The sequence below is a fragment of the Meriones unguiculatus genome, chromosome 3 (assembly GCF_030254825.1).
Source record: "Meriones unguiculatus strain TT.TT164.6M chromosome 3, Bangor_MerUng_6.1, whole genome shotgun sequence".
NCBI lineage: Eukaryota > Metazoa > Chordata > Mammalia > Rodentia > Muridae > Meriones > Meriones unguiculatus.
This window is the reverse complement of record NC_083351.1, coordinates 77155350-77167393: the sequence shown is the minus strand read 5'-3', so window position 1 is coordinate 77167393 and position 12044 is coordinate 77155350. Positions and strand designations below refer to the sequence as shown.

At 44.2% G+C, this 12044-nt stretch overlaps 1 non-coding gene across 1 annotated transcript; it reads right to left on the bottom strand.

Moving 5' to 3' along the window:
- Positions 1–270: 270 nt before the first annotated feature.
- On the bottom strand, positions 271–410 carry LOC132653332 (small nucleolar RNA SNORA48). Its single transcript, XR_009591100.1, has one exon. It is a non-coding gene; the product is annotated as a small nucleolar RNA SNORA48 (small nucleolar RNA).
- Between the last annotated feature and the right edge of the window lie 11634 nt (positions 411–12044).

Sequence of the window (12044 nt, the reverse complement as noted above, 5' to 3'; positions counted from 1 at the left end):
TCCAGCAACTGGGTGGCTATGGGCCACCTGTGCCATGGGCTGGAAGCAGATCTGTGGGTGGCATGGCCATCCGCAAGTCTATCAATCTTCCATGCTGTGCTACATGTTCTGCATGTCTTTAGCTTGTCTATACTATGGGGCAGAGGGCAGATTTATGGGCATCTTTCCCCATTGGCATTGTCTGGCAGGGTGGAACACAGGTCTCTGTTTTCTTCCTCCCGAGCTGTGCTGCCTGTATTTAATTTGATCTGACCTGACTTGATTTGATTTTTACGTGTCCTAGGCATAAGCTTTGGCCACCAAACCAGGCATCAAGCTAGGATGAACAAAGGACCGCCATCTGCTCTGCCCCTGACTGACATAGGAACAATACCACCAACTAGGTATCTCTTTGTCCATGGCCAAGGGCAGAAAAAAGTAGTTCTTTTAACTTAATTTAATGCGCATGTATTAGTGTCTTTATATGCGTGTGTGCACCATGTGCATGCCTGGAAACATTTTCAAATGAGCTCATTTTATCCAGACTCTGCTATTTAAAAGCTTGGCAACCTTGGCCTTTCCACTTAGGGAAACACTGTTTCTTAGCTTTAGTAAGTTGGGAGTAACAGTTACGCCATCACTGTGAGTATGGAACAGTTGAACATGGCAGAATGCAGCTCCTGAATTCAAGGGTCTCTGTTGCCATCTTGAGTGTCCACCTGCTTGTATCTGGATTGTGGCTCTCTTGTCTTTCTTTACTGCACTAGATGAACAGGCTGACAGATTAGACAGTGGGTACATTGCAAAGCTTCTGTATATTTCTGGGGATTGGAAGCCTCACTAATGGCTTTGGACACAAAATGTGTGTGTGTATGTGTGTGTGAGAGAGAGAGAGAGGAGAGAGAGAGAGACAGACAGAAAGAGAGAGAGAGACTGCCCAATATCCTGGAATAGCTTGGAATAGTTTTTCCCTGCCTTCCTGTAGCTGAGTCAGACTGGGTTTAAGAGAAAGGTGGGCACTGACTTTGGTTCCCTGTAGCCAGTGCTTTTGGGATCTCACCCCTTTGCCCACCCGTCATTACATCACCATCCCATACCTCCAGTTTTCCCAATCTGATTAAAGTCCTGTGATTTTTCCCATTCTCAAAGGGAGGCTGGCCTGTGTGGCAGGTTAATCAGAAGTAAAGGCTTAATGAGCTGCTAAGAGGTTGATTTGTAACTCCTCTTGAAGAATGCTTTCTGACAGAGGCCTTTTGGAGACAGCACCAGGAGAAGCATGCAGGCACCAGTGTGGTGCCTTCTGGGAGATGGCAAAGTTGACCCTGGGCATGGCCCTGTGGGGAAGCTGCTGAAAGCAGCTGATTGCAGAGTTTGGAGTCAGACGCTTTGGCCTCCAGTCAGGAACAAGTGTCTGCCTAGGATCCTGCTGGGAGGTCCTGCTTCTTACAGGAGCCCCCTGCCTTCTGTGCCTGAAAGCAGGCTTACAGGGGCCCTACTTCAGCTCTGGACCTCTCTGTCCTCAAAGTGCTCATTTACTCAGCTGACTTGGCCTCCCCAGGAACTGGGGGAGCCAGTCCCACATGCCTGATGGCCCCATTTAGAAGAAGGCACTGTTGAATGAATAGTCCCCTGCCTGCAGCTCAGCCTCATCTCCTTAATGGATCCTAATTATCCTTGTCCGGCTTGTGGCTTCTCTCTAGGGCCCACCTGTCGGGATGATGGATGAGGTAAATGGGGGATGTGGCCAGCTGGGGCTGCAGGCATCCCCCTTTCTCTAGTAGGAAGGAGCGCAGGAACTTTAAATCAGTCCCACCATTTCTGAAGAAAGGAAAGCCTGACACAGTAGGCTTTTCTCTTCCAGGGTCCTTAGACTTGGGCCAGAAAATGCTAGTTTAGGAGGAAGGTAAGGCACACAGGCTTGGGAAAGAGGAGAACAATGACTCACTCTTTTTTTTTTATTATTAATTATACTTTATTCACTTTGTATCCCTCCTGTAGCTCCCTCCCTCCGCCCCTCCCAATCCCTTTCTTCCTCCCCCTTCTCTACCCACGCCTCTCCCCAAGTCCACTGATAGGGGAGGTCTTCTTTTCCTTCCTTCTGATTCTAGTCTATTAGGTCTCATCAGGAGTGGCTGCAGTGTCTTCCTCTGTGACCTGGTAAGGCTGCTCCCCACTCAGGAGAAGGTAATCAAAGAGCAGGCCAATCAGTTCCTGTCAGAGACAGTCCCTGTTTCCATTACTATGGAACCTACTTGGACACTGAACTGCCATGGGCTACCTCTGTGCAGGGGTTCTAGGTCAACCACTCTGGAAATCAATCTGGCGCTTTCTCAGACAACTAGGAATAGCACTTCCTCAAGATCCAGCTATACCACTCCTAGGCATATATCCAAAAGAGGCTCAAGTACACAATAAGGACATTTGCTCAACCATGTTTGTAGCAGCTTTATTTGTAATAGCCAATGGCTCACTCTTATAGTGTGAAGCCCTGGCAATACAGGAGGAGGGAGAAGGGAAGAGAAGAAGGCTGGCAACCCTGTGGAATTCTCCAAGACAGGCCCAGGAGCTGTGGTTTATGGCTCCAGGGCCAGGTCCATTAGGAGTGGCACATCAACACAGAGAAAGGCAGGAGTCTCCAAAGCTGGGATTTCAACTGACCTATGGCCTTAAGCTTATTCCATGTCTCAGAAAGTCAGTAAATGAATTATAGATAACCCATAGATTATTCTAAGATTCTAAGAACAATAGCACCTGACACCGGGATGACCATGATTCTGTTTTCCTATAGAATGATCAGATCAGGGACAAGGAAAAACATCTACTCAGACCAAAAGACTGGAACCCCTCTTTCCTCCACTGTGACTAGAGTCCAATGGGATCTGTGACTGAATAGTCACAGTTGACGTGGGTCTATTGTTGGTGCACTGTTCTATGCCACGTGCCATACATTACCAGTTCCTTGCACAGAGTGCGTGCCCGTATCCATCTGTGTTCACAGGCTTTGTATATACGGTCCCAAGTATGGGTGCTGCTACTGAATTGCACACCCATAACATGGCAGAAGAGCAATCAAGGGACCAGAAGCAGAGTCTCTTCACAGCTGGAAGGTTAGCAGCTTTCCGTTAAAGGAACAGAATGTTCCTAGTAAAAAGCTAACTGGGAGATAAGCTTCATCTCCACCCATTTCCTGAGAGCTGCCCCACCTAACTGCTATACCTGGAGCCCTTGCAGCACAGTGGCTTTGGGCTCTCTGAGGTCTGTTCCTCAAGATGGCTGTTCTGTGCTATGCTTAAGTATGGCAGAAGCTTGCATTTCGCACATGTGTTCACTGATATCCTCCTGCACTAAACAGGGATGGTCTGTATAACCAACAGGCTAGATGGGATGAATGTGTGCTTCTTATGACTTCAGCCATAGAAGACATCATAACATAAATCCTTGTCTCTCAGATTATTGAGAGAAATTTGGGAAAAACTCACCATGAGGATGGTATAGGTTAAATTGGTTCACAGGGTGTCCTAACCCTCAGGATCTCACAATATAATTATGTGGAGGTGAGATTTTTTAAAAGAGACGTTAAACTAAAGGTATTCTTGGAGTTTTCCCCAAACCAGTGTGACTGGTGTTCTCATAGAAGAGGAAGTTGGGACATAGGTACCCGAGGAGAGGGAGATCCATGCAAAGAGACAGATAAAGACAGATGAGGTGGCCCTTTAAAGATTAGCGGAGAGTCCTCAGAAGCAGCCATCCTGTGCACACCTTGGTCTTGCACTTTCACTTTTCCAGAATCTCAAGAAAGGAAGCTTCTGTTTAAATCACCTGACCTATGGTGGTTTGGCAGGACAGCACTAAAAGCCCTGTGAAGAGAACCGTGTGAATATACTCCAGCTTGCCTCTAGTACATGTTGGCTTTGTGAGAGAACCAAGTCAGCCTCAGATGAGCCAGTCTGCCACGGTCCGGTTCTCCAGCAAGGTTCCAGGCACAATGAAGTAGGGAAAAGATGTCCTTCTTACATCTCGCAGAATCCTGACTCACTAAACCCGTGAGACGATGCCATAGTTACTGTCATGTGGAGTCATTCGTCTTGGACTGGTTTGTTATCAGGTGATGAAGCTGAACTGTTGTGGGTAAGGAAGTGCTTAGCTCAGGGGTAAGGGAAGTGTCCTTTCATACCAGGTTTTTATCATTATTCTTGTCATTCTTTTGCAATCCTGAAGTTTTGAACCTAGGGCCTCCTAAATGCCTGGCAAGCTCTTTATCACTGAGCTACATCCTTGTTCTAGAAACCACTTGATAATTTGGCCATGGTATGAAGTGCAAAGCAGAGTGCTCATTCTGAGGCAGCCAAGCCATCCGTGGGGGAAGGCTTTGCCCCTGCCACTGTTTGCCTTCAACACCTAACCTAAACAGCTGCCAGGTTTAGCCAGAGAGATTGGTGAGCATAGAACAGCAGACCCATGGAAGGGGTGTGGTAACACCAAGAGGGCTGGCCAGGACCTTAGGGATGTATCAAGAAGTAGAGCCTGAAATAGTCACAAAAAAGCATGAGGTTGTAATATCGGGGACCCCAAATGTGAGCTGGGGCATTCGTGTGTCAGAAGGCTGTCTTCGCTGTGGTGATCAAGGGATTCCAGACTTGCTCCCCACAATGAGGAAATGAATACTTGGTGAATGCTGAGTCTATTATTTATTATATTTTTAATAACTGTTTGAGAGTAGTATTATCTATATTTTTCATATAATGAAAGGGGACTAAGAGAATAGATTAAAAATCTTGCCTGTCACATCTGCATTAATCAGCTATCTGTTACTGTAACAAAATACAAAATGCAAAAGGTAGGCTATCTGTTACTGTAACAAAATACAAAATGCAAAAGGCAGGCTACTTATGAAGTAGAAAAATGTTCATTAGCACATCTGGTCCAAAATTAATCTCTTTCTGGTCCAAGATGAGTGGCTCCATTTTTTCCCCTCTCTAATGAGGGTGCTGTGTGGACTGGCATGGAGGACACTGAGGAAGCAAATTGCATACATTAGGAGCCAGGAAATGAAGAGAGAGTGAGAGACTGAGGTCTAACAATCCCCCTTGAGGATTGACCCCCAGTGACCTAAGCACTTTCCACTAGACTCTAACTCTTAAAGTCCATATCATTTCTCAATACCATCATCTTGGAGACCACACCTTTAACACAAGGGCCCTTTGGAGTACTATTTAAACCTCTGTAACATGGGTTAATAAGAGCTGAACTCAGTTCTAGGAATCTCTCCCTCTAGAGCCCTGAGGTGGGTTGGAGGAGTCATGGATGTTGTTATGTTATGTTATTTATGTTATGATGTCTCAGCTAGCTCAACCTCTGACTTCGTTGTTCATCAGCTTTGTGAACCTGGCCAAGTCTTATCAGCTCTGACTGTGTTACTGTGTTAGTTTTCTCATCTTTCAGCTGAGCTGGTAACGCTTCCTAGGATTACAACACACAAGGTTCACTGAGCTCGAAGCAAAGAGCTTAGAACCGAGCAGGCACAGGGAAGCCCCGTGAGTACTGGGTGTCACCACTCCCTCTCTCTGTAGGGTCTCTGAGGTCAGGCTGGATCCGACAGTGATGAGACTAGACAGACAGGAAACAGGAGCAGGCTTTTCAAAATCTCACCTAGGTGTTGGTTTTTCTATTTCTTTCTTCCTCCGTAATTCAAATCTAAGCACCTTAAGTTCATGTGATAGCTCCTGGCTCCCAGTGGAACCAGAAGAGTGTCCCTCTAGTTCCTGTGGCTTTCAAAGCTGGAACTTTGAGGACAAGAACCTGAGCATAACAGTCACATTAAGAAATGGGGTGCTGGACCATGAATCCCAATCCCAAGAATGGAGAGGGATTAGTCTTCTGTGCACATATCGCTTCAACCTGCACTAGAGGCTGGGAGCAACCAGAAGCTTGCAAGAGTGGGCTTGGGATGTCGGAGAAGCCTCTCCCTGAGGGAAAGGCCCAGGATGGGTTTCCTGTTGCATGCCTGTCATGCTGAAAAAGATCGGCTAAGTGTTATTGATCCAGCTCCAGGGGGAGTATTTGCTGGGAGGTCGCTGGCACCAGCCCATCACTTAGCTGGTATTCATTACTCAGTGGTGGGATAGGGAACAGAGAAGGGCTGGCTGGCATTCAGCCTCAGAGTGAACTTGGCCTCAAAGGAGATGCTTTTGATGTGTGAACTGGGAGGAAAGACAGCCTGGAAGACTCAAGGGCAGCCAGCTCTCATCCTGGGTAGACATGTCTGGTGCACAGAATGATCACCCAGGCAGCCCTGGTCCTCTCAGGTCCTGCAGGTGCTCTCCTTGGTTGCAGAACTAGAAAGATACTTCGGGTAATTCTCAACCTAGTCACCCTGATGGTGTTCTTAGATTCTTCACTTTTCTCAAATGCTCACTGATGTAACATGTTCTACCCATCTTTAAAGACACATTGAAATGCAATTAGGCTTTATAGCAAGGTCCTAGAGGGTGTCAGAACAACGTACTACACAAGACATAAAGAAGGTGTAGCTAATCTGTGGCCTATGGGATGTTTATCTTACAGAGCAACTATGAGTGTGGCCCAGCATGTCTGTGGATGGCATCATATCACGATGTCAAAGAATTGGATACCAATGAAAAGAATGTGAATCTGGCTGTATTTTAAAACATCCTGGTTGACCTGCCTGTTTTCATAACTGTACTGCTAGGTAATACTGATAAAATGTTTCGTAATGGTGGTATATGATGGTATGATGGTAACCTGTGGAGACACTGACAAATGTCTATTTACCCCAGATAAGGTGTCAATAACAGACTAAAGAAATGATTCTGTCCAAGTCCAGCGTAGTGAAACATTTAGTTTAGTAGGGCTACATACAGGCATTATAGAAATCCTTCTGGTGACTCAAAGGCCACCAAAACAAAACAAAAACAAAACAAAACAAAACAACAACAACAAAAAACAACCCAGCATTGGCAACACTCATCCCTGGAATTGTCTGCAGGACTTGTGGACAGCCTGATCTGAGAGAGAGAGAGAGAGAGAGAGCGAGAGAGAGAGAGAGAAAGAGAGAGTCTAATTTCACCAGAAATTAGTAATCTTGTAACTTTTAGAACCTTTTTGTTCCTTGCATGTTGTATTTACTTCCTGAATCTTCCACCTCCCTTCTTTCTCTAGGAGGGAATGTTTCAACTGGGAGGGAAGAGCTCTTGAGCAGACAGGTGACACATCAGACTAATATCAGCAGTCACCATCCCAGATTTTAATGGTCATTATCACGTTTTCAAAAGTCTTGTCCAGAGACATAACATGGCTTTATCAAGAGCTACAGAAAAAGATTAATCCTTAGTCATGGCTGAGACTTCCTAACAGTAGAGTTTAGAAACAACCCAACAGTCTGGGGTCAGGAACAAAGACTGGATCGATATATAGTGATGATCACTATATATGAGACAAAGAGATGAGACAGGAATGGAAAGGAATGAACTCCACATAGCAGTGTGAATGTAATTTAGAACCTAATGAATGGGAAGGCAAATCCTAAAATGCTATGCACTCAAGCTCAAGGCTGAATCTAAAATATGCAGCAAAGGCAGGCATTGCAGGTGATGTGGCTAGACAGAAAATCGAAGTGAAGAAGAGCAGAGGGCTAGCAGCGTGGTCACCTTGGCAGAGAAGAGTGGCCAGGAGGTATTGAACAAATGCATGAGTGATGAACAAACAAGCTATACATGCAACAACATTAGCAGTGGGTCCAAGAATTAACATAAATCTAATGCTAGGTATGAAGATTCCAAAACACAATGTTTTTCATTTAAATAAAAACTCCTTATTGTGTAGATGTTAATTTACTCAAATTGATATTCTAGGAACACAATATGCTTTTATGGACGCTGGGAGTAATTTTTTGAGTATCCACTGAGCAAGAAGTACCATTGATACACACAGCATTGTGAAGTGTTCCCTCCAGTCTGCAGCGGATATGCCGAGGGGTATCCGCTCCTCTGAAGTAAAGCATGGGCAGGTGGTTCTCAGGACCTACAAGTTCCACATCCATAGACTGACCCAGCCACGAACTAGGAGTGTTTAAATTGCATCTGGGCAGACTTTGTTTGTCACTATTCTCTAGGTAATGAACTGACAAATATTTATATCACATTTGCATAGTGTTAGTGCAAGGTGATTTCACATATTCCAAGAGGATGTGCATAGGATATATACAGATAGTGTCATTTATAAAGGGAACTTGAACTTTCATGGGTATCTGATAGGGATCCAGAATTTGTTTTTATATGTGTCTTCCGGGCATGAGAACTTTTGTTGTTACATAAGTAGTTTAGAATTGTTAGAGCATGTATCTAGTTTATGTAAGTACAAGTGGGGTGGATAATTCTAGTTTTCTGAAATATCAGCAGATCCAAAATTCCAGTTTCTCTGTTTTTACCAAAGCCTCGTAGTGTAGCTCTCTCTAATCTTGAAATTCTGTTTGGTGCTAGGAATCAAACCCCGGAGCTTTTGAATGCCAGGTAAGCCTACTACCATGAAGCTACACTCCAGCCTGGACATTCTCATTTTCATCATTGTGTTAGATGAGATTGTAGCTCATCATACTTATATTTTACATTTCTTTGCACACTGAGTACCTTTTAATATATTTATTACCCGCTTGAATTTTTTTCTCAATGAATCATTTGAATCCTTTTTTTTAAATCCATGTCTTCTTAGATAATTTGTCTCGTATTGAAATTTTATGTTCTTCACATATATGTTTGTTTTGAGAATATAAGTGGATATGTATATGTTTGAGTGTTAAGATTGTGTTGGTTGTGTTTACTTTAAAAATTTTAAAATAAGCTTTTTTTATTAATGAAAACAATTCAAAATGCCTGTGAATGAAGTGTGGACACAAGGGAATACTGCACAACCATTAAAATGAATGACACTCTGGGACATGCAGAAATATGGATAAATATTAACAAAGTTATACTAAGTGAAGACAAAAAGAATTAAGGTATGAAATGCAGTATAATGTCCCTTTTAAAAATGGTGAAAACATCTAAAACAAAATATTTACCTTTGAGGAAGGTATGTAGCTCAGTGGTAGGGCACTTGCCTAGTATGCCCTGAGTCTGATCCCCAGGACCACAGACAGCAATAAGAAGAACAGCTCTCTTTCCAAAATGTCTTTAAAGGGATATAATTAGTTAATGCTGTATTAAAATGTAGTAAGAGAACAATGGCTCCATCTGTGCTCGGCAGTGGTGGATACCTAGAGTCGGGCAGCCAGGGGAAGGGATGGAATGTATGCATGTGCGGATGGTGATTCCGCTGAATTGCTAGCCCTCTGGTTGGCTGGTAGATTTATGGGTGCTTATCATGCTGTGAAAAGCATATATGTAAATGAATGATGAACTAGTGATTAGATGTGAGTCAAGGATTATGATTAATCTGATTAAGTGCAGCTGAGGCTCTCTTATTAACAACAACAACAAAAAGACTCCCATTCCCCCTGCAAACCTTATGGTTAAACAGCATTGCTTGCTCCAAGATGCAGATTATGTACTAAAAAACTCAATTTATTTCTGATTGGTTTTGGGAAAAGTCATTAGAAGTGTTAGTTGTATGTTTTTCTTATACCTCGATGCATGTGGTTTACTGTGGAGTGCAGATATGCCAACTTAGAGACCTCTTCTGCAGAAACATAGTGTCTTAGATTGACTTTAATTTTAGATAGGCCATTTTTTAGCATGTGGAAAAGAAGCTGAAGGGACGATCATAAAATAAGGAGCATTTAGAATTTGCCACATTCTCCTCATCAGAGAAGACAAGAGCTTAAGGGAATGCTTTGGGAAAGGGAGGAAAGGAAGGCACTTGAGAGATAGTTAAGGTGGAACCTTTGTCATGGAGATAACCTGGACCTTTGCACAGAGGTAGTCCTGGCAGCTCAGTCCTCAAATGGGCTCTCTAATAAGGAGAGCAGAGGCTGTCTCTGACATGAACTCAGTTGCTGGCTCTTTGATCACCTCCCCCTGAGTGGGGAGCAGCCTGACCAGGCCACAGAGGAAGACTATGAAAGACTACAGTCCTGATGAGACCTGATAGGCGAGGGTCAGATGGAAGGGGAGGAGGACCTCCACTATCAGTGGACTGGGGAAGGGGCATAGGAGGAAATGAGGGAAGGAGTGAGGGTGGGATTGGGAAGGAATGAGGGTGGGGCTACAGCTGGGGTACAAAGTGAATAAATTATAATAAATAAAAATTATATTAAAAAATCTAAAAAAAAAAAAGATAGCACCTTTGGTTTCTCTCACAGAGGAACAGTCATGGCTAAAGGATTCATACATTTACCATCCTCTCTCTGCTGTGTAGCCTCTCAGAGCCAGGGTCTGTTGTCTCCCAACTATAGGTCCCCCAGTCTCCTGTAAAACAATGACACTTTTATCAGGTCCCAGGACAATTCTGAATACCAGTTTCATCTCTTGCTGCCTGATAGTCTAGTTGGCCATACCCTTCTTATTGACAGCCCTGATAGGTACAGTTATTGCTGACCTGGAGCTAGTGGCTTAGGGAGTAGTGTATGTTACTGGGAAGCTGACTCAGCAGCCATTCAGATCCCTCAGCTTGGTCAGTTCTGTTCTTATTTCAGCAGCCCGTCCATAAGTCAGTCATCTTGGGCCCTTAGGATGATTTCATTAAAAAACATCAGGAAGATTCAGGAGTGGGATTAGAGGTCCTAGGCATAATCTGGCAATAGGTAAGCCTTTACTCCTTGGATGTTTGGAAAAGAAAATCACTCTTTAGGACAGCTACAGCAAAGGCTTGAAGAACATGGGGCAGGGAGGTCCTGTGCTCCCCTGGAGAGCTGAGAAACTTGCTCTGCTGAGACATGAAGGAAGGCAATCACCGGCCTCTTGCCTCTCAGCTTTCACATACTCACATATAACAGGGAGCTGTAACCCTGAATGAACCTTAGAATCAGGATTCAAATGATGTTAGGAAGAAAGCAAATGACAGTAGAGCTGGGTAGCCTGACACTGCCTCCTGGAAAACGAGAACCCCTGGGTGAGTTCTAATGTGTGAGGAATTCTCATCTCCTGACTTCTAGAGGTCCTGGTTAAATGGTGGGCTCTGTGAGGGATTATTACGACAGTGCCGGGCACACGGGAGACCCTCACAGAACCTTCGTGTTCTCCATTGCTTGGTGCTAGATGAAAGAAATAGGGCTCTGGGAAGATGTGGACGAGTTGTAGGATAACAGTTCAAACACTCCTTCTGTGGCCCTCCAAGCTGTTTCTTCCCAGTTGAGGGTGGAAGAAAGGTGGACAACAAGGAGGGAGGACAAAATGGGAAAGCCTAGGGTATTGGAGGCAGGAACTGTGGATAAGGTTGCAAGTTTCACTTCATGTCAAACTAACAATTTCTGTTTGTGTTAGTCAGCTTTCTGTTACTGTAGCAAAATACCTGAGAAAAACAACTGAAAAGAGAGAAAAGGTTCACTGTGGTCCTGTCTTCAGACCTGTCATTGTCTGTCTGGCTCCATTGCTTATGGTTGGGGAGTGTGTAGTAGAGAAAATCTGTTTCCTTCAGGGTAGCCAAGTGAAAAAGAGAGAAGAAAGCACATTCCAGTGATCTAGCTTCTTTAGATTAGGCCCCAGCTCTTCAAAGTTCTACCATCTTCCAACTGTTCCATCACTAGAGAAGCCTTTAACTTACACACCTGTAAGGATCACTCTAACACTGCTTCTTCTGAAGGTTGGAACCTTGCTGTCTCTATGAAGCTTCTCGGATACAAAAAGCGGTTCCTAAACTTGAAGTGATTTCCTGTCTCCTGGAAATAATCTTAGAACTTTCTGACCTTCTCAGAAGGTGTTTCTAGGTGCAGTTCTGGGCACGGGAGTCCTATGGAAATACACCATCAATCAGTTCATGGAAAAGTCACTTCATTAGTTTTATTTTGCCAAGTGGAGATTTGGTTTCCCATCAGTTGACTCTACAGAAAGTTGCTTTTGGCAAATGACTTCCTGTGTCCCAGATATGAGCTGGGCTAACTGAAGAATGGGTTT